General features: G+C 39.0%; 1 pseudogene; it reads right to left on the reverse strand.

Annotated features, from left to right (window-relative positions):
- The window catches only part of LOC121458670, a 142,301-nt pseudogene that overhangs the window by 77,476 nt on the left and 40,964 nt on the right, over positions 1 to 23,861 (reverse strand).

The raw sequence follows: 23,861 nt of genomic DNA on the forward strand, positions 1-23,861 counted from the left end.
CAACACAAATAAATGTAAATTTTTAATTTAAATTTTTAGTTAATTTTAATGCTTTGATTGTGGGTCAGGGGTAGGGTATAGTGTGTTTGTAGGTCAGAGGACAACTTCCTTTCATCATATCTGTCCCCAGAGGTCACCTTTACCCGCTAAGTTATCATACCAGCCTTTAAGTGTTTTTGTTTTAGGAAGGAAGAAAGGGAAGCTAGCTCAAATATAAAGATCAAAAACTGGATACCATTTGAGGTGGACAAGGAGAAATGGAATATGCAGTCAGAGGAAATAAAACGGCAAATATGTAAGTTGGACAAGGTTAGAGATTTACTGTACAACCTCAGAGCTAATTAATAATTAATGAAATTATATTAAAGACTTTTATTAAATAAACAGATCTTAGCTACTCCGATCACCAAAACCTTAACTCTGTGAGATGACAGATGTTTTAATCTGCTTCACTACAGTAAGCATTTTAGCACCTATAACAGTGTGTTGCAAGCCTCAAATATTCTTGATAAAATGAATCCTGAGTGTCACTAAAAAGCAAAATGAAAGCTAAAATTATTCCGCACAGTTCCCTTCTTAGAAACATTTCTATAAATCAGTTGTGGGGGAAGAAGCCAGGCAGAATACAGTAGAGAAGACGGAAGCCTGGGAGCATGTAGGGTCTGAGCCCACATAGGCTAACTAAACAGGGGCTGAGAATGATCTTAAACTTCTGGTCCACTTTTACACCTCCTAACCGAAAAGCAGAAGATGCAGCGAGACTGTTTTCTGTCACCAGCCAAGTCTTCAGATTCACATGGCCTGAGACAAAGGAACCTGAGGCAATAAAAAGAGGCAGTTGTCATGACATCAACAATATGAGAGGAGTCAGGGAGAACGGGGTGTAAGAGGACCATCAGTTTCGTCACATACACAAATGATGAACCAGCTGGGAATCAATGGGAGATGTTTTGTGGGCCAGTTCTCAGTGAGCTGCTGGCTAAGTCTGGAGAAGAGTGAAGTGCAGTGCTAATTGCTCCGGCAAATTTGGAGTAGGAGTCCCAAAAGTTTACATTTTTGGGGCCCTGCAAGACCCAGCAGAGGCAAAAGGATTCCCAAGGAAAAGTTTGCCACTGACAATAAGACAGGTAAGTCACATTTTCAGAGGAGAATCCCAAATACTATGGTACCCTCCACATGTCTAAGGTTACAGCGCAATACCATGGAAACAAACCTGAAGAATCATGGTAGACATTTAGAAAGGACACACTCTGCTGGGTACTAAGACCTCTGTCACAAGCATTCCCCAACAAGAGCCACTGTGCTCTGTTGTTGATTACACAGCAAAGCCAGGGAAATGAGTCAGTTGTAGAATGATAGGGGTGAGTGGCTTACTGTTGGCATATGTTTTTAACAGCAGGACTATGAGCCAGGTCATTTCCCAGCACCAAACAAGGCCTGCTCTGCAACAGACAACATTTATCCCAAAAGTACGAAGTCAACACCTTTATCACAGTTCTAAGGACATGCTTTTATCCCATGATCTCAAGGCCAATGCTTTTTCCGCTTTATAAAATATTACAAGTACTTCAAAACTTTGTTTGCAGTAGTCACTGAGCAGTACCTGGCACAGACTATGTAAATGACATTTGTCTGCCTAAGTGGATGGGACGTATTTCTACCTAAATGCTATGTGGAAGCAAAGGCTGCTTCTGAGCCATGAGTCCACTGCACCTGGACTTGGCAGGCTGACTCTGAGGGATTTTTCTGATCTTGGTGGTGGTGAAACAGGAATGGAAGAGTGATGGAGATGTATAGAGTGTAAAGATACATAGAAGGAGGAGGAGGAGGAGGAGGAGGAGGAGGAGGAGGAGGAGGAGGAGGAGGAAGAGGAGGAAGAGGAGGAGAGTTTTGTTTGTTGAGGATCAACACAGTGCTAGGGAAAAGATTAGGATCTTATCACTGCACCATATGATTAAAATCCACTTAAGGAAACCTAAAAACTAGCAACCTAGTATTGAGCTCTCCAGTCAGACAGACTACATCTAAAACCCATTCCCATTATTTATTTGCTGTATGTTTTTATCTTCCATGTTCCTCCATTTCCTCACCTATTTAGCAGAAATGACAGTAAACCCACGCTCACCTGTACAGTCCCTTCAGTCATATCTGACATGTAGCAAGGCTTCATCAAAATCAACGTTTGCCATATTATCTTCAGATAATTTTGCTTCAGCACAGTTAGTGTATAACCACAAATTGCCAGGTAGTTCTGTATGCTTCACCACCTACTTGACGTATGCAGAGAATCAGAGACATCATCTATATCTTCTCTCAGAGAGCTCAGAGTTTAAATTTGAATCTGGTCAGAAAGTTCAAGTTCAGGAAGAACAGGCAAAAGGGAATATTTTAGAGCATGCATGTGTGTGCATGCGTGTGCGCAAACACACACTAATATACAACCATCCTGAAGGTTTTTGAAAAGTCATATTGTAGTTGTGATTTTTCTTTGGACTGCCAACCAGCTCCCAAATAAAGACACGAGACATTATTAATTATGAATGCTTAGGCTTATCCCACTAGCTCTTTTAACTTAATTTAACCTATTTCTATACCTCTTTGTTTTACCTTGCTTTTTCCCATTCTGTATGTTTTACTTTCCTGCTTCCTCCATGTCTGGATCGCCCCTGGCATCTCCCTACTGTCTCTTTTTCTTTCTTCTTCAAGTCTAAATTCCTCCTCTTAATTACTCTCCTAGCCATAAATTCTGCCTATATCTCCTCCCTGGATATTAGTCATTCAGATTTTTATTAGACCAATCAGGTGCCTTGGGCAGGCAAGGTTAAACTGTAACACATAATTAAACAAATACTCTGAAACACCATATCTCCCTCAAAATTTGTGTGTGTGTGTGTGTGTGTGTGTGTGTGTGTAGGTGGATAGGTGGGTGTCATGGCATGCATTGAGAAGTCGTTGAATTCCACCTTATTTGAGACAGAGACTCTTATTGCTTGACATTGCATAAGCCATATTAGGTACCCATGAGCTTCTAGTGATTTGTTTCTACCTCCCATCTCATTGTAGAATCATTGAGATTATAGATAGATCCTGTTTTTTTTAGTTTTACATAGATTCTTGAAATTCTCTTTTTGATTGTTATCATTTTCTTTTTTCCTTTTTTTTTGAGATAGGATTTCTTTTATTAGCCCTAACTAGCCTGTAATTCACTCTGAAGACCAAGATGGCCTTGAAATCAGAGATCTGCCTGCCTCTGCCTCTTAACTGCTGGGATTAAAGGTGTGTGCCACCACCACCTGGCCAGATTCTTGAAATTCAAACTCAAGTCTGTCCTTATGCTTGCATAGCAAGCATTTTACCTATTTAGACTTTGCCTCCCAAATCCTGAAGCAAATTATGAAAAACAAGTAGAAATGAGGCAGATAAAGAAGAGACACGGAAAATGATAAAAGTAAAAATAACAATTACAATGTAATATCATGTTTCATGTCTTCACAATTGACAAATTCTTCACTTAATTAAAAAAAACTGATTAGTAATTGGTCCAAAATATGGGCACATTGGCTACATCATGCCAGTGAAGGTTCTCTACTGCCTGAGTATTAATAGAGGTGATGGAGATAACTCTTTGTCTGGTTCCAAACACAAAATGATAGGACAAATCTGCCTACTACAACATCCCCATCTAAATGAAGAAGGAGGTGACAGGAAAAAATGAACCTACTGAGCAGAGAGAGGCAGGAAAGAGACAGATGGGATCAGAGATACTAGCACTGTAGTCATTCCTTGCCCTTCTGCTTGGGGTTATTCACACTGAAGAGAATCTATTCACAATAATGATAGGACTTTTGAAAACATGCTTAATATGTACTAAGGGATATGCCATGTACCTCACACTTTCAATAACCAAGACTCTCATAAACTGAACAAATATGAATCCCTTGCTGGTCAAGAAAGAATCAGCTACTGCTTAACTGCTTATTTCTTCCCAAATTGAATTAAGTTACTGCTTAGTCAACAGTTATGAACTGTGTCTCACTTAAGTGGTATCACCATTTAGGGTAGACAATGAAATCTTATGGCTGCTCCCATTTTGTTGTAGGAGCTGTGGGTTGCATTCTGCCATCCAGCTCCCGCCACCGGCTAGCTTTACCCGAAATAACAACACACAAACTGTATTCTTTTAATCACTGCTTGGCCCATTATATCTAGCCTCTTCTCGGCTAACTCTCGCACCTGGACTGGCCCATTTCTAATAATCTGTGTAACACCCCAAGGTGTGCTTACCGGGAATATTCTAGCCTACCTCCATCCTGGGTCGGAGCTTCATCGCATCTGCCCAGGAGAGGGGAGCATGGCCTCTGAGCTCACTTCCTCTTCCTCCCAGCATTCTATTCTGCCTACTCCACCCACCTAAGGGATCACCTATCAAAATGGGCCAAGGCAGTTTTTTTATTAGCCAATGACCTTCCTCCACCACCATTTGTTTGCTTTTGTGTTGTTTTCTGCAACTCCTTTCCCTTGCTTGTTCTGTTAACCCAAGAGTTCTTTGTGTTACACAAAGACAACTGTTTCAGTGCAAGCAGTTCTGAGTCACTCCAGTCTCACACTGAGGAGGCAAAGGAGGGATTGAATCTACCACAAACCCTGCAGTCTCCTTACTGATTCACAGCATACTTTGACATTCCCTAGTCATCAAGCCCTACTCCATCCTCAATGCAAACCCATTCCTGTCAGTAACAAATACTCATGAATGAGTTTTAATGTTGATCATAAGTATATCTCAAAAGAATGTGGTCTGAAGGGTCTTTAAAATATTCCTCTAGTTCCCTGTGATGTCCTCTTGCTGAGCACAAATTTCTCTCTCTCAATTACAGAATCAATTCACTCTGATCACAGTTCCCAGATGCCTGTAGGTCCACTTGTCCTCTGATCCACTTACAGCTGCTGCCAAAGACAACAGGAACCAAGTCAGTTTCCAGTCTACACAAAACATCAGAAGAGCAATAGCAATAAAGCCATGATGTGGGCAAAGCCTTAAAGTCATTCTAAATGTCTATATTGATTATCATTGGCATTTTTAAGCATGTGTGCATCCTGCTTGATCCACTCTAAGAAGAGAGTAATCATTATAAAGGCAGAAATCTTAAACCATCAACAAACATCAATTAAGTTTAAAACTTTGATTCCTTCTTGCTTCATACTCTTTGGTGAATGTGTAACATTTGCCTTTAATTGATATATATATTGTGTTTAGTGAGAAATCATTTAATATTTATCTTCTTTGAATATGTGCTCCAAATGTTTGCAGAAACAATGATTTCTTTTCATCAAGGGTTTGGTGAAGCAACTAGCTATGACTTTCCTACTCCCATCGCTCAACTCATTCCTTAAAATGAAAAATACATAATTAGTACAATACACGCCATGAAGAAACATTTCTCTAGCAGCTTTCAGACCTGGCTGGTAAAATATCTGTGTGTCTCCTCATATTCTCCACCATCATATATTCCAACTGGGAAAAACACAAGACTCTGGAGGAAGAAATGTGTTCTTATCAATTCATTCCTCAAAAGACATTTCAAATGTTGATAACACTTTCTCATTAGAGAAACAGTGTTCATTTACAAGGAAAAGATTTCTCATCTTATTCAAAACAATCCCTAAGCAACCCAAGGACTACAGCAAGGCAATTCTCAAACAGAAGCATTTGTGGGTCCCTAGTGCTCTGAGAAGATGCAATCAAAAGACAGAATGACAGGACCCCCCCACAGGCAGCAAACAACAAGAGTGGGCCCCAGAGCAACTATCTCCTGGGCCTTTAGAAAAGAGAACAAAAGAATGCTTGCTTTCTGTAACTTAAATACACTAATGAAATTACGTCCATGGCAGTTCAAAATCCAGCATCCTGGGGTCACTGTCAAATTTTGTGGCTATTTCAACAAGTTAAAAAAAAGTTATCCTGCAGAGTGAGGCAGAGACCTGCCTTCACATATGCTGGGGTGTGTTATAATAATAGCAATTATTACAATATCGTATTAGTGGAGATAGCAATTGATTTGGAGAAGGGAATCAAAGAGATCAAGTGATTTGAAGAATAAAATAGGGCCCCAAAAACAGACCCACTCTTACACAGGAATGTAATGCATGACAGAGATGACACTACAGACATGTGGAGTGAAGAGTCACTGTTCAATAAATGGTGCTGGAATCTTTGGTATCAGTTCACAACCGATGGCACCAGTTGATATCAGTGAAATGAGACTCTTACCTATAATATACATAAAGATCAATTTCAGGTTGATTAAATATTAAAAACATTCTACTCTAGCCTGACTTTTCATTACACTTTTCAAATACAGGCAATACTTATTGATAAAATACTTTAGGGACCCTTGGGGTGGGATCTGCTTTTAACGACTCCCAATATCCTAGCTTTTTACAAAATTTTATCTTAATTTCAATAAACAAAAAAATGACTGAGCACTCACAGTCAGGAAATTGGATACTTAAGTGACTTACACAGCAATCATTTAGATTACATATTGCTTCTAAAGTCATCTCTTTCCCCTTCTTGTATAGAAAGAGGAATGAAATAGTTTGATTCAGACATGGACAAAAAGAAGTGCCAGAAAACAATACAAAAGCGAATATAATCATGCCTATTACAATAGCATTAGGTATTACATGGTTACGCACATGTATGAGTAAGTGGTCTGTTAAAAATCCTCTACAAAGGACAGTGTTTTTCATCTTATTAGTATTTATTGATTATAGAAAGTACTTGGTTTTCTTATGATATTTCATACATGTATATAGTAGATTTTGTTCATTTTCAATCCACTATTATCATATTCTGTTCCCACACCTGTTTCCCTTTCTCTGTCTCCAAGTTTTCATTCTACTTTCCTGTATTATCTCTAGTGCTTTTATTTTACCTCTTTAATGATTATGTTTACATATATGCATGATATAAATATATAACTATAACCTGCTGAGTTCATTTGCTTAAGGATTGATCATTTGCTATTGGATAATCAATTAGAAGTCTCATCTATTATTTTCCTTCTCTCAGCAGTCATTGCCTGTAGTTTTCTTTTCTTCACTTTCACATAATCATTTAATGAAATAATTTTTTCTAATCATTGTTTAACTTTAATCAGAAATTTTGTCATATTTTACTTTCGCATTCATTCCAAAAAAATGTTTACTTTCCTTATGACTTTCTCTTTTATTTTTTTTAAAGAAAACACTATCTTTTTTCATTTCACTTACCAATCTCAGTTCCCACTCCCTTCCCTCCTCCCATTCCCTTCACCTTTCCCTACCCCTATCACCCCATCCACTTCCCAGAGAGAGAGCTCTGAGCACATTGCTCCAAAGAAGGACCAAGGCCCTCCCCACTATATCCAGCCTGAGCAAGGTATCCATCTAAAGAGAATGGATTCCAAAAAGCCAGTACAAGCATCAAGGACAAATCCTGGTGCTACTGCCAGTGGCCCGGCAATCTGCCCCAGCCATACAACTGTCACCCACATTCAGAGGGTCTTAGTTTGGTCTTATGCTGGTTCCTTCCATGTCTGACTGGAGTTGGTGAGTTTCCATTAGCTCAGTTTTAGTGATTGTCCCCATCATGGTCTTGACCTCTTTTCTCATATTCTCACTCCTCCCACTCTTTAACTGGACTTTAGGAGCTCACCCCAGTGCTCTTCTGTGGGTCTCTGCCCTGTCTCTATCAGTTGCTGGATGAAGGTTCTATGGCAACATTTAAGATAATCATCAATCTGACTACAGGGCAAGGCCCTCTTCCACTGTTGCATAGGGTCTTAGCTGGAGTCGTCCTTGTGGATTCCTGGGAATTTCTCTAGTGCCAGGTTTCTTGCTAGTCCCATAATGGCTTCCTCAATCACCATATTTCTTTCCTTGCTCTCTGTCTCTGTCCTTCCCCCATCTTAACTATTTCGTTCCCTCACATTCTACTCCCCCTTCCCCTTCTTATTGCCTCCTCCCCTTCTACCGTCCCTTCCCCCCCAACTCCCATGCTCCCAATTTTGTCAGGAGATCTTGACTATTTTCTTTTCCCAGGGGATCAATATATGTTTCTCTCAGGGTTCACCTTGTTACTTAGCTTCTCTAGGATCATGGATTATAGGCTCGCTATCCTTTGCTTTACAGTTAGTATCTACTTATGAGTGAGTACATACCATGTTCATCTTTCTGGGTCTGGGTTACCCCACTCAGGATGATTTTTTTCTAGTTCCATCAATTTGTATGCAAATTTCAAGATGTCAATGTTTTTTACCACTGAGTAAATGTACCACATTTTCTTGATCCATTCTAGGTTGGTTTTGACTGTTACAAATAATGCTGCTATGAACACAGTTGAGCAATGTCCTTGTGGTATGATTGAGCATTTTTGGGGTTTATTCTCAAGAGTTGTATTGCTGGGTCCTGGGTTAGATTGATTCCCAATTTTCTGAGATATCGCCATACTGATTTCAAAAGTGATTGCACAAGTCTGCATTCCCACTACTAATAGAGGAGTGTTCTCCTTACTCCATGTCCTCTCCAGTATAAGCTATCATTGGTGTTTTAGATCTTAGATATTCTGTCTAGTATAAAATGGTATCGTGGAGTCATTTTTATATGCATTTCCCCGATGGCTAGGGATATTGAACATTTCCTTAAGGGTCTTTCAGTCATTTGAGATTCTTCTGTTGAGAATTCTCTGTTTTGTTCTGTACCCCATTTTTTAATTGTATTATTTGGAATTTTGATGTCTAATTTCTTGAGTTCTTTATATATTTTGGAGATTAGTCCTCTGTCTGATGTGGGGTTAGTGAAGATCTTTCCCATTCAATAGACTTCCTTTCTGTCATATTGACTGTGTCCTTTGCTTTGCAGAAGCTTCTCAGTCTCAGGAGGTCCCATTTATTTATTGTTGCTCTCAGTGTCTGTGATACTGATGTTACATTTAAGAAGTGATCTCCTGTGCCCACCTTTTCTTCTACCAGGTTCACTGTGGTCAGATTTATATTGAAGTCGTCTTTAATTCATTTGGACTTTAGTTTTGTGCCTCGGGATAGATATGAATCTATTTGCATTCTTCTACATATTGACATCCAGTTTTGCCAGCTTTCTTTTTTTTCCCCATTGTATAATTTTAGCTTCTTTGTCAAGAATCAGGTGGTTATAGGAGTGTGGAATAACATCTGGATGTTAAAGTTAATTCGATTGGTCAACCTGTCTGTTTTTATGCCAATATCAAGCTGTTTTCATTACTGTAGCTCTATAATAGACCTTGATCTTCTTTACCTAGAGGTATGACCTTATGAGATTGCCACCATCCATAGTCATGTTAGCTAGTATTGCTCAGGTCTTGTTTAGGTAACCATATTATTAAAATTTCATGAGTGTGGCTTCCTGCTCTATATAGACGACTCAATCTCTTAGTAGAGATTCTGGTCCTCTATCTCTTACAGACTTTCCGCTTCCTCTTCCAAGATCCCCAGACTTTAGGTGTAGGAATTGTCATACATAACTTGATGAGAACACAAAAGTGGCAAAATAATTTAACCTCATTATTACAAATTACCAAGAATACTTAACTTAAAACTGAGCAGTCATTTTGAAGCATGGGTTTATTTAAATTTGTCTGCAGTTCATCCCATTTCTCTTAATTTTGTTCCCTGGTCCAAGAAGTTAGGAAGGTTAAAAACTAGGCCTTTCTTTATGGGAGCACAACATACAAAACAAAGGTTTCTCATTTTATTTGTTCAGGCTAGTTTTCTTTTCATATACCTGACCACTCTATTATTTATTGGCCAGCTCTGAGTTTTCCATAAAGTATATCATAATAAATGATAAAAAAAAAACTATAAGTACTGTGTGGCAAACATTGACTTAGGATTTTAATGATATGAAGAGTTAAAAATGTTGACTGCTATATACAAATATTTACTATTACTTTGTTCTTGATGTTTAGGGTTTCCTTTTCAGAGAAAATTTTATTACCCAAGAAACTAAGTCAGTATGTATTACAATTCAAGCTCGCCAATTTCCATTCATCATGTTCCCGTACTACTAAAATATCCACTATGACTTCTCTTTGAAAGCCCACACCTGTGCTCTGAGGTCCATCTTACTTTCTTTTCTAAAACCTATCTTAACTCCTATGCTCAAGGTCTGCACTGAAATATCTTTAATAAAATCCCAGGTCTTTAGACTGCCTAATTCTGAAATTCTTTTCTCCAGTGAAGCCACAAAACCTGGGATTGCCGAGGTCAACACCTGTGCTGACTGGTTTTGTGTGTCAACTTGACACACTAGAGTCATCAGAGCAAAGAGCCTTAGCTGGGGAAATGCCTTGATGAGATCCAGCTGTAAGGCATTTTCTCATTTAGTGATCAGTGTGGGAGAGCACAGTCCATCGTGGGTGGTGTCATCCCTGGGCTACTGGTCCTGAGTTTCATAAGAAGGCAGGATGAGCAAGTCATCGGAAGCAAGTCAGTAAGCAGTACTTCTCCATGACTTCTGCATCAGCTCCTGCTTGGGGATCCTGCCCTGTTTGAGTTCCTGTCCTGACTTCCTTGGAAGCTCACACAAGGTTCTTCTGAAGCATTATTGGTGATTTTTCCTCACTCTCCTTGGCAGTTCTGCTCAACTCTTGGCTTACATATTACCTTGGTTTCTCTGTTTCCAGAAAGGCCAGAGGCTCAGGTAATGATTAATGAGTGTCAATGGCACAAAATGCAGACATTCTGTAGAGAAATCTGTACCAGTTCCTTGATCAGATAGAACAGCACCAGGAAAAAATAACCTCTCTCCGAATGAGAATAAAGGAACTATTTCTCCAAAGCAGCACATTCTAGATTCAAGGAACATTAGAAATAACTGGCTAATTATTTTAAAAAAAATCGCTCTATCCTGTGATTCTAAAGGTGTTCACTACAGCCCCTACTTCACTACTGTCCACAAAGCAAAGAATCTTGAATATAATGAACTCTGCAATCACCTTATCCCTCTATTATTGATTTAACACTCGGTAAGACTCTGACTTCCCATCTTTAATTCTGGATCTACACAATGCGATGTTTTGAGGAAGAGGCTTCCCTAGCTTTCAGAGCCAAAACAGGTGAAAATGAATTCCCCATTTTCTCAATTATGAGAGATCTACAAACCCAGATACTTTGTGTATCTATGTTGTTTTACTTTGCACTGAATGGACCTTGGGCATCTGATCCAGGTGAGGAACTCAGAATGAGTACCCATATTGCACTGGATGGACCTTTATGCCTGAGTGAGGAAGAAAACTCAATGTAATGCCCCAGGTCCACACCTCTCTCTCCCTCCCTCTTTCCATTTTTCTTTTAGATATAGAAACAAGAATGGAAAGTACAGTTTAACCTTACTATAAATTCAAAAGTTAAAAATCTTTGGCCTAAAATAACACTGAGGAAGAAAATGTCTTTCCATCTTTCTATCTGTAAGGGTATCTTCCCTTTTCCTGTTTATTTGCATAGCAACTTCATCTTCCAATTGTCTGTGCCACTAAGACATCTTTACATCTCATAGGAATGTAAATGCTCTACTTTGTTTTTACTGGGTATTTGGATTTTGTATAATTCTGCCATATGTCTAGGATGACCATTTTTTCCATGTGTGTTTTAGAGATTGTATAATATTAAAAATCAGTGTAGAATGTGTGTGTGTATGTGTTTGAGTAACAAAATTTGTGCACCTGTTATTTACACATTTTTTAACTTACTATACACTAAGTTACTATTGGACCAGTCTACTTGTTATGCATATGAGTGCGAGTCTGAGCATTTTGGAGAGGATTCTGTGATTTTTGTGATTAACTGAAATGCAGAATTTTTAAATACTAGATAGATTTAAACAGGAACCAGAATGGGGAGGAACAACCAAAACCAAACATGTGAAAAACATGGAAACCAGCTACCAGCTACCTTCTAAGCTAACTAAAACACATAATTTATTTTTTAAAAGATTAAAAACTCTGTCTCTGCCTCCTTTCATCGCCTGATGAAGGAGGGGGACTTAATTGGGGGAGGGGGAGGGAAATGGGAGGCGGTGGCGGGGAAGAGACAGAAATCTTTAATAAATAAATAAATTTTTAAAAAAAGATTAAAAACTCCCAGGCAATGGTATCTCACTTCTTTAATCCCAGCACTCGAGAGGCAGAAGCAGGTGGATCTCTAAGTTTGAGGTCAGCCAGGTTTACAGAGACTAGTTCCAGGACAGTCATGCCTACACAGAGAAATCCTGCCCCCCCCCAAAAAAAACTAAAAAAAAAAAAAAAACAACAACAACAACAAAATCTTTCAGGAAGTTTGAACAGAAGCACTCTGCATAAGTAGATAATATAGGTCCTAGAAGTCAGAGATTATTAAATGAAAATCCTTGTGCCCTATGAGATACCTCCATGGGCATCATTGGTTACAGCAGTCCAACATAATACAAGTCATTGCCATTATTGTAACAAAATTTAAACCTCTAAAAAACTGGTTAATTTAAAAGTGCTGCTTTAGAAAACCGTGACTGTTAGCATACTTTGGTTGTGTTTCAGAAATAGCCTTCTGTGTTATCAATAGAATAAATTTGTTATATTAAAATTAAATGTCAGGCAAGGTACACCACACTTTTAATCTGAGCACTCAGGAGATCTCTTAGTTCAAGACCAGCCTGGTCTACATAGTGAGCTCCAGATCAGCCAAAACTACATAAGACCCTGTCTCAAAAAAAAGCTACCACATTTTTTAAAGAAAAATAAAACAAGTAGAAACTATTAAGAACATAGATGAATAAATTATAAATATAAACAAACTTATAAAATACACTTTTCTGGCAAAGTCTGTAAAAGGAAAAAAGAAATGCTTTCAGGTAAGAACAGGTCTAGGACAGGTCTTCAGCACTGTTTTTGTTCTAAAGAATTGCTCCAGAATGAAAGTTAAAAGAGAGATACTAAAAGCAAAACACTTAAGCAAATCCCAAAAGTTCTAAGACAGTAACAAAAACATTTATGAAAAGTGAAACCTTGAAAACAAAACATGTCATGTATATGATCAAATTTACTATAAAACTAAAAAAGAAAAAAGAAAACAAAATCCCTTTAGTAAGATTCTTTTGGATGCTATTCCATAAATCAATCTGTTCAAGACATTAAGTGGGAGTTGCAGAAGCAGGCATTGCAGCCAAAACACTTCAGGTTAACTTTTAAATTTGGCTTTCAGGGTTCTCAACATGAGAGATAAAATATAGGCCGTCCCAATATCCTGAGTGAGAAGACAGATGCACAAAGACATCTCTAGGTCCCACAGTTGCCTGCCCTCCTCAGAAAGACCCAGTGCTAAAGAATGGATTTTAAGGGCTGATGCTTACCCAAGCTATAACAAACCAAGACTAAAACAGAACAGTTTTCAACAAGGTTCTAAAACAAAACAAAACAAAAAAACAAAGAGGAAACCAGGGTGAGGGATGATGTCCCACCCTCTGAAGAGAGGATGTGTCTTCAGATCCAATCATGACTACCTAAAGGACTGGCACTTCCGAGTTTCTCCAATACAAGAACTACCCACACTCATCTATGTGCTTCAGGTAACTTGACATGACAGATGAAATCATTAATCATCCAGTATGAGAGCTTTGTTCTCTGCTTTAATTGATAACCTATGACTCCTTTTTTAAACTATGTAGCAACCAGTGTTAATAGTAGATCCCAAATGCCCCCCAAAACCTTGTTTTCAGTCTTAGCTTTAGAAAATCCCGATAGAAGAGCCTGTAGCCAATACAACCAAAATCCCCACAAATGGTTACAGTTTACACAATGCTACAGACAAGCCTCTGAAAGCTTTTCCCCAAAATTCAGTATGAGTCAATTTTCTATAAAGACAAAGGAAGTCTCCAGACAGACTTCTTGGAGAGGATATAGCTAATGGATTCCATGTGATTCCACTGTCCTAAACAGAAAAAATAAATAAATAAAAAGAAATTTATGAATCATTTCACCTAAAAGATAGGCATTATATGCTCTATTCTCTTGTGCCTTAGGGGTAAAGGACTGTAAAGTCCACAATACAAAAAAGTCCTAAGGGCCTGTTGTGATGTTTTTGTAATATCCCAGAAGATAAAACTTCTTTAACCTAGCACAAATAGAAGAGGCACTCCAAGGAAAGGAAAACAATTACGTTTTTCTTAAATGTTTCACTGTTGAGAATGGAAATCTCTTCTGATGTTCTCTGGCCACTTCCTGATGGATAAATGACTGCCCCTCCGACTAAACAATCTCAGTTACTCTCTACACTAAAACACCCTTCTAAGTCTCCACAGCCTTGAGCACTTCTTCCAACGATTAAAAAAAGATAAAAGTGCTCTTCGAACAACACAGAAAGACTTCTCCATACAAAGATAAGTTCATTTCTATATGTAATTGCAGCCTTACCTTTTTTCAATTGTTTCAGTTTTCTTGTTTTAAGAACTGTTTTATTTTTCAATTATGAGGGTATGTGCATATTTTAGTGCAATTGCCTGTGAAGGCCAAGAGAGAGTGTCACACCTATCCCATGGAGCTGGTGATAGAAAGAATTGTGAACTGTCTGATGTGGGTGCTGGGAAGTGAACTCTGTTTCCCTGAAAGAACAGTAAGACTGATTAACTATTCAACTGTCTCTCTACCCTATCCCTCTCCTCATTGTTTTCATTTCAGTCGTTGCTGATATATACTCAATGATGATATTATTTTCTTTTTAATTTAGTCCATTCTTAAAACTGTTCTTTTATGTTTTGCCACAGTATCAATATGTAATTATCTATATATTCTTTTTATAGCCTGTGAAAACTCCTAAACTCAAGAAGTAAGTTAAAGGGCTGGGCGGTGGTGGCTCACGCCTTTAATCCCAGCACTCGGGAGGCAGAGACAGGCGGATCTCTGTGAGTTCGAGGCCAGTCTGGTCTACAAGAGCTAGTTCCAGGACAGGAACCAAAAAGCTACGGTCCTGTCTCGAAAAATTAAAAAAAAAAGAACTAAGTTAAAGAGGAAAACTATCTTAAAAGACCTGATGGCTTTGATGTACTAACAGCGTTGTTATTAGAGACTGTACATGGACCCTTGACAAGTCAGGTAATGTGTTTTCACCTCTCCATGATAATATATACATACATATATTAAGTCAATGTCATATTTTTCTTAAAGCTTTAATGATTTACTGGCATCATGGTTGTTAGGCTACATAGGAGAAAAGGTCCTGTTATTTTTTAACAGTGACATAGTAACCTGCTGTGCAAGATATTTTCTTTATTGTTTGTTATCCTACACAACATCCTTTCTTCCAAATTTCTGCAGGTGATGATCCTTTATCCTTGGAGTTCTTGTATCTGTCTTAGGCCAAAGTCAAGACTCATCCATGGATGTGTTCAAGATGGAACATGTTACCAAAAATGGAGCTTTGGCCTTAGAAAACCCATAAGGTTGGGTTTAATGTCTTTCAAAATTGAGTCAAAATGGAAAGACAGGAAAAATTGTAGGGACTAGGGAAGATAATGAAGGCCCTCATCCTAGAGTCTGGTGGAAGCTTCACAGCAGGCAAGAAGCAAAAATTCCAAAACAATTAACACTTTCTGTGAAAAGGCCATTGACATAGCCATAGAATAATTCCTTTCCTAGGTTGATATTTTATGTTCAAATAGCAATGGACCAGGCTCAAGGCCTAAATGTATATGACCTTATGTACTACCTCACTCCTTTCCCCATACATTTCCTGGGACTTCAAACAAGACTTGTTCACAGTAAAGATATCTCTTATCTTTCTGGAAAGAAAAATGTTCACAACTAAGCTTTATCATTTTCCACAGCACAGCAGTGTTTCTATATTCATCCAAAAGCTCAAAGTATACTGTCGGCACTTTGCAACTCATTCTTGTAACACTATGGTAACACATGTGGAAACTAATTGCTCCATTTACAGATGTAAAAATGACATCTTAGAGTCAATCATTACTAAATTGGAAATAAAAGTTATATATTGAAGGTTTCAGAATGTAATTATGTATTCAGGTGGCAATGTCCTCTACAAAGTAAAAGTAATTCTCTCTGTACATGGGTACCTTCCTGAGACTCAATCAAAGAGAAGAAAGTAGTGCAAAGCACTGAGCATGAAAACTTCTCCATAATGAAAATGTTCTACTCTACAAAGGATTCTCAACAACGGGTTATGGAGACAGCCACCTCCAACCAAACGGAGAGAAAACCTGGGACCATAATTCCAATGGTGAGCCAAAGAGCTTGGTACCAATCATCAGACGCAATCACATCATCTACCTCCTTTTCACTATCATCTGTCTGTCTGTCTACCTAGCTCATTGTGTGTGTGCATAAATGAGTGTGCACAGAGTTTAGAGATTTCTGGAGTCAGTTTCTTTCCTTTCACTGTTTCAAGTACCAAACTCAGGCCATCCAGCCTGATGTCAAGCACTTTCACATGGTGATTCATCCCTTGGTCATCTTGCTTTTTTCCATCTATTGGAACTTGCAAAGCCACTTACCCAAGGCCTTAAAACAAAATGCAAAGCAACCAAACAAGTTGAAATTACATCCTTGAAATAACTAATCTTCTGTATTCATTGAATCTACTTAAGATTCATTGAATCTTACTATGTCTGTGGATGAGTATTCCTTTACATTGTGTGAAGATGTGTCACTGTGATTGGTTTAATAAAAAGATGTTGTGGAATATTAGTTGAAGATGTGTTACATTTGTTTATGCTATAGAATATTTGTTTAATGGTGCAAAGATGTCTTGCATTCTTTTATGTTACATTTGTTTAACTCTGTAAAGCTGTGTTACTTTGCCTATCTAAAACACCAGATTGGTCTAATAAAGAGTTGTATGGCAAATAGCTAGGTGAGAAAGAGGTATAGGTGGGGCTGTCAGGCAGAGAGAATAAATATAAGAAAAGAGGAAGAAGCAAGAAAAGGAGGTAGGAAGGAGGATTAGATCCAGCCACAAAGCCAGAGTAAGGGAGAAAGAAAGGTATATAGAGTAGAGAAAGGTAAAGGCCCAGAGGCAAAAGATAGATGGGGTGATTTAAGTTTTAAAAAAAAGCAGGCAAGAAACAAGCCAAGCTAAAGCTGGGCATTCATAAGTGTAGGCCCATATTTCTATTTGGTATGACAGCCAGGCTCTAAAGCCATTGTCACTATCTAAGGATGGTCACGTAATCTTCCAGACAGGCTGTCACTAATCTAACAAAAGGTCAGAATGTTTTGCTACTTTCTTTGTAATTTGGAGGATGCCTGATAGAGATGTTAATTCAAGCCTACATGACAGCTAGCATACAGAGCAGATGGGTAGATGTGGATGTGACAAAAAGCCATTCACCTGGTTACCTAGGAGACAGAATGCTAATGTATTTCCCCTAAGTTAAATTTTGATATAAAGACTGGTGAATAAACAAGAAGAATTCTTCAGGATGTGAACTCAGGATATCATGAGGGATCTCTGAGAATCTCCCTTTCAGTGAAACCATGTGAGACGTGTCTTTATTCCCATCTCCTCCACACTGGTCCAGAGAGAGATAGTTTATGTTGGGGTCTGGTAGAGAAATAATTTATGGTCTAGTCTAGCACTGGACCCTGACACATAAGTAAGAATAAGTTTCTGTGTATTTATTTGGGAGCTGGGTGGACCCCCCTCAAGAGCAAAAAGAAGAGAGAGAGAGCTGGATGTCCAATAGCTAGGTAGGAAGAGATTAGGCAGGACTTCTGAGGACATAGAGAACTCGGAGAGGAAGAAAGGTGGCACTGGGAGTCAAACATAGCAAAAACAACAAGATGAAGCAACAAGTCACACAATGGAATGTAGATTAAAATAAATGAGTTAAGTTATAAGAGCTAGTGGGACAAGCCTAAGCTAAGGCCAAACTTTCATAATTAATAAGGAGTCTCTGTGTCATTATTTAGGAGCTGGCTGGCAGGACAGACTCACTACATGTGTCATGGTTGCTTTTGTATTTCTCATTTTCAAATGATTTGGAGTCATTTTGAAAAAGCTTCCAAATAAATTTCCCAGTTCCTCACATCCTTCTACATGAACACTCATATAAACACATTTATTTTTCAGGCTCTACAAGGACATTGTTGTTATTTTTTAAAGACTTAAAACCAGAAACTATTCTATTTCATCTTTTGTGACATCTTCATTTCTGACATTGACTCTCACCACCTACTACTATTATACTGCCAACCGGAAATGCATCTTTTAGCCAAACCATTTGTGTCCACATGCCTAACATGACAGAGCCTATGTATTGCCTCTGAAGTTCTCCTTTCCACACTTAAAACCACTTAGTCTTCTGCTCTCCACTTAGACTAAGTCTCAGCCAGTTCTGGAGAGCTCAGCTCCTCTGTCATTGATGTTCCTCTAGAATTTCAGTCAAGAGCACCTTAATCCTCCAAATGGCCACTCAATGAGTTCATCGATCCCAATGTGTTCCTATGGCCTGACACCCAGACTTCTGGTCCTCTTCTTGATGAGCATATCATCTTAGAACATCACCCACGAAGCTAAGATTCACTCACTTTTATTCCCATGTTTGTTCTCCCTTGCCCATCGTGGCCACCTAGACAGATTATCACCAAGAACTAAGTTCCAGGCACTTGAGTATAATAACTTCTAACATCCAGTAATGTTCAGTTATTCCTTTGACAGTGAAAACACAAGTAAACCAAAGAGAAATATCATTAGCAAGAGAGCCAACACCACAGGACCACTTGCAGAGCTGAAATAACAAGAGAACACTGATCTATACAAACTCTTCCCACTGTAACCTCTACACCCTCTCTCTGAAACTCACATTCAAGTGGGCAAACTGCCTGTTATTTCAGAGGACCAAGGTTCAATTCTCAGCACCCACACAGCAACTCACAAACACCTTTAACTCTAGTTCCACATGATTCAGTCCTTTCATCTGGCACATGCATGGTGCACAGACAAACATGCCAAGAAAACCCCTGTACACATACAGTAAAATAGTTCTTAATAACCAGTGCCTGAGAGTGTCAAAAATAGCCCATGACTAACTTGTATGTTTTTCCTTAACTTTCATTTTGATTTTTCACTTTCATTGTGCTTGCTAAGTGGCAGCTGGTCCATGATACCATGACAACCAGAGAGTCAACAACTGCAGTGTTTCTCAGCAGCTGAATCTGCTCTGGTAAATTTCACGAGCCACTTGAATCCTTGCTGTGTTGTTCTAGGGGAGAGGTGAGTTTCAGCTAAAGGAACTGTTTTAAAACTCCAAGATTGCATGTGTCCTTGAGGACTTTTGAAGAACCCTTGGCCTGAGTATATCAAGTTTTCAAGCCTTTATTCACAGGCTACCTGGATTTGGTGCCATGATGGATATTCTGCTGTGACTCTGATTTTAAGTTTAAAGTTCTCAGATACAAAATAAGCCAGATTTATAGTTATATTGTCTTGCAAAAATACAGTACCACCCTCATCATGAACCACTAATGTTGGTTCCACCTTGGCTCTTTCTCATGACTTGAAAAATCCTCTACAGAAATTCTGAAATGTTTAAAACTGTTCAGAGTATTTCTAAAGAACTGCAAAAGTTATCCAGTGAGAGTACTATTTTTTTCTTCAAAAAGGTGAGTGCTTACCACAACAGATAGATGAAATTTAGTATCAAATGGCATGCTTTTATAAAATAGAATAAGGGTAGAATACAGCAGACAATATCTGAATTTATCTGACCTAATTGTTGTGTGTTGTGTTTTAATTACATGTGTGCATATCTGTATTAGTGGGGTTTCTATTACTATAAATATCAGAGATCATTATTTTAAAAAAATAAAAGGGTTGTGGGTGCGGTGGTGCACCCCTTTAATTCCAGCACTTGGGAGACAGAGTCAAGTGGATCTCTGAGTTCAAGGCCAGCCTGTGTCACAAGCAATTGATATAGTTTCTGTGTGATTACTTCGGGTCTGGGCAGCCAGGAAATGAACCAGCAGCCTCCACCTACAAGCCTGGTCTACAGAGTGAGTTCCAGGAGCTACACAGAGAAACTCTGTCTCCAAAAATCAAACATAGGGGCTGGAGAGATGGCTCAGTAGGTAAGAGCACTAGCAGCTCTTCCTAGAGGACCTAGGTTTTATTCCCAGTGCCCACATGGCAGCTCACAGCTATCTGTAACTCCCATTCCAGGGGATCTGACACCTTCACACCAATGCACATAAAATAAAGTTGAGTAAATTATTTAAAAGAACAAACATAAACAAATAGGTAAGTAGATAGATAGACAGATAGATAGATAGATAGATAGATGATAGATAGATGAGAGAGAGAGAGAGAGAGAGAGAGAGAGAGAGAGAGAGAGAATATGATGATGATGTTTGGCACACAATTCTGGAGTTTTACTTCATGACCCATTGATGCTGTTGCTTTGGAGCTGTAATAAGGCAGCCTGTCGTGGTGGTAGCATGCAGACCGTACATCAAACCTGCCCACTTTAAGATAAGCCAGGTAGCAAAGAATAGGAGAGGCCAACATTCTATAATCTCCTTCAACAACATGCCCCTACAGTAATCTAAAGAACTCCCATTAGGTCCTAAGTCCTAAAGGATCCACCACTTTCCAGTGGGATCCTTATAGGTCAGTGCCTTCAGCATATAGACCTTTGGGGGTCACTAATCCAAACCATAGCTCTCTCTCTCTCTCTCTCTCTCTCTCTCTCTCTCTCTCTCTCTCTCTCTGTGTGTGTGTGTGTGTATGTGTGTGTATGTGTGTGTGTATATGTGTGTGTGTGTGTGTGTGTGTGTGAGAGAGAGAGAGAGAGAGAGAGAAATCATAATGTAAAAGTGTAATTCTTACCATGGATCTAGATGTAATTTTATTGTATGGTAGATCTAATGAAGAGGGGCAGAAGAAGAAGTAGAAGGGAGGAGGGGGGGACACTTATATGCCATCCACAACTAGAACTACAGTTAGTGTGCTGTTTAGGAAGACTAAGTTAACTCCAGGATGTTTGACTCTGTGTAGTTCTAGCTCAGTTAGATTCAAAAGTTAATACAAATGCCATATCTAAGGGATCATATGATATAATTAGGAGCTCTTTGGAATTTATTTAATGTAAAAATTGTAGAAGAGGGGCCAGAAAGTGGGGATGGGGCAGTGTAATGTCATCACTAGGCAAGAGGAAGTCATTGCATCCTGAACTCTTAAGAACAAAGGATTACTGTAGTAGGTCTGCACAAGCAGAGGCCCATCAACAGTAAGGCAAGGACAGAAGAGGCACTTGAGACTGAGGAGTATTTCTCTACATTACCAGACTATTTTCTACTGATAGATTCAAGGAAATGTAAAGTCAATCCATTCAGCTGTGTACCCATTGGTGACTCTACTAGGCTCCAGTGAATGATCCCAATCCAATACACAGAAACCTAGTCATCATTAACCTGGCCCAGGTGGTGGGGTCAGTAGAAGTATGAGGGAGGTAAGAGAGGAGTTCCTAGAATACATTATATGTATATACAAAATTGTCAAGTAATAAACTTAATAAAAAACGTGATTAAATTTTAATTAGGTTGAAAGAAGTCAAATAATTTATTAGCAGTCACATAGAAAGTAACTAGTGCAACCAACTTTGGGAACTGAACCCAAGTTTTACTGTTACTCAAAAGTTCACAAAAGGACTGGAGGGACGGCTCAGTGGTTAAGAGAACTGGCTGCTCTTCCAGAGATCCTGGCTTCAATTCTCAGCACCCACATGGTGGTTCATAACCAGCAGTACCAGGTACACTCATGGTACACAGACATACATACAGACAAAATACCCATATACATAAAAATAATAAGGATGATAATAATTATTATTAATAATTTTAAAGGTCAACACATACTTTTTCACACAAACACAGATATCAACACCACTGTCTTCACACATACTGTCACAAACCATTTCAGAAACTCCCAAGAACAGTAAGGGAAGAAAGCAAACTTAGCAGAGAAAGAGCAAGGCAAATGGTGGTGCCCTAACATCCCTTATCAAGTGCTTTGTGAGATCAAAGTCTACAATTTCACCAGTAGAGATCAGTTCTCATCCCAGCTTGGGATGTCCAAGTCTAGTTTAACAACAAACAGAGTGAGGGCTACAGAATGTAGAAGCAGACCTTTCTTGGAAGCAAGGTAATACAGGTTCATCTGGGGCCTTCTCAGTCACCCAGGAATCCTCACTCCATTTTAAAGTAGCATAGAAAACAACCTTCAATTTGTCAGGATCTCAGTGAACACCAACAGCTCCTGAGACAATGTACAAAAGAGAGCATACCAAGGAGCTTCTCTAATACTAAACAGCAGTATTGTTATGTTCCAGCCACCTTTGAACTAGAAAGAAGGCTATGAAATTTTAATGGAAAATGCTTTTTAATTCATACAAAGCTTCCTAATTGAAAAATGAGCCTCCTGTCCTCCCACAGAAGCACACAGGAAGCAGACCATGGTTGTTATCTTAGGAAGCAAACAACCCATTACAATACTGTCTTAAGAATTCTTTTTCAGCCAAACACTTGCCATACATTTTTTGCAGACCTAAACATCCAGCTCCCTTCATTCCTCACCTCTAGCTGATCTTGACAAAAAGACTTTCCCTATAGAAAGTGCATGGAGTATGAAAGTGAAAAAAGTCACAAAGTTTTTACTCAAACTTTCTTGGTGTAGGATGTGTTGCTTTCTTTGGTTGAATAAAGAGACTGCCTTGGCCTTTTGATAGGGCATCCCCTAGGTAGGCAGAGTAGACAGAGCAGGATGCTGGGAAAAAGAGCAGAGTCAGGCAGACTTCAAGCTTCTCCCGCCCAAGACGGATGCTGGTTAGCCTCATGCCGGTATGCCACAGTCAGGTGATACACATTAATAGAAATGGGTTAATCAAGATGTGAGAGTTAGCCAGTAAGAGGCTAGAGCTAATGGGCCAGGCAGTGTTTTGAATAATACAATTTCTTTTTTCTTTTTTTTTTCTTTTTTTTTTTTTTCGATTTTCGAGACAGGGTTTCTCCTTAGCTTTTTGGTTCCTGTCCTGGAACTAGCTCTTGTAGACCAGGCTGGCCTCGAACTCACAGAGATCCGCCTGCCTCTGCCTCCCGAGTGCTGGGATTAAAGGTGTGCGCCACCACCGCCCGGCAATTAATACAATTTCTGTATAATTATTTTGGGGTTAAGCTAACTGGATGGCGGGATGCGGCCCCCTCCTCCTACTACACTTTCTGCCAGCTCTGGGAATTTACCTGGCTTTGAAATGTGTATAAATGGGAGTGGCTGTTGTATTATTCATCAAATATTTAAGAGGCTTTTAAACTCAATTACACATAGTGGACCATGGGACACATTGTTAATACTATAATAATACTGACAAAATAATAAAATATATTTTAAAAAATACTCTTGAAAAGAAAATAAAAGCAAAGAATAAGTGTTTGATGTTGATTTTCAGACCACAAAATGAAATGTGTAGCAAGCTTTTCTCAGCCCCTCTTACTTATGATTTTAAATAAGCAGCTCAGTCTCCAAGGATGACATCCCCAACTGAGGCTACTGAAGAGAAGGATAACTGTATGGTATTAACCCTGGACAAATGGCTGAGGTACGCATTTAACATATCAAAGCAGGCACTCGCCTCCATGTTCTCCCACATCCCTCAGTCCTACCTGTTGTACCATGTGGCAGACAAATCCCAGACCCTCCTCCGAACTTCTCCAGCCCAGTGACTGGGATTTCCTTGCCTCAGCTACCCTTCTCTATATAATCCAGCCATTTTGGCTACACGAGTCATTTTTTGTCCTCCTGACCTCT

Source organism: Microtus oregoni, unplaced genomic scaffold (assembly GCF_018167655.1).
Source record: "Microtus oregoni isolate MIOR12 unplaced genomic scaffold, Mior012 000018F_ref0000195, whole genome shotgun sequence".
NCBI lineage: Eukaryota > Metazoa > Chordata > Mammalia > Rodentia > Cricetidae > Microtus > Microtus oregoni.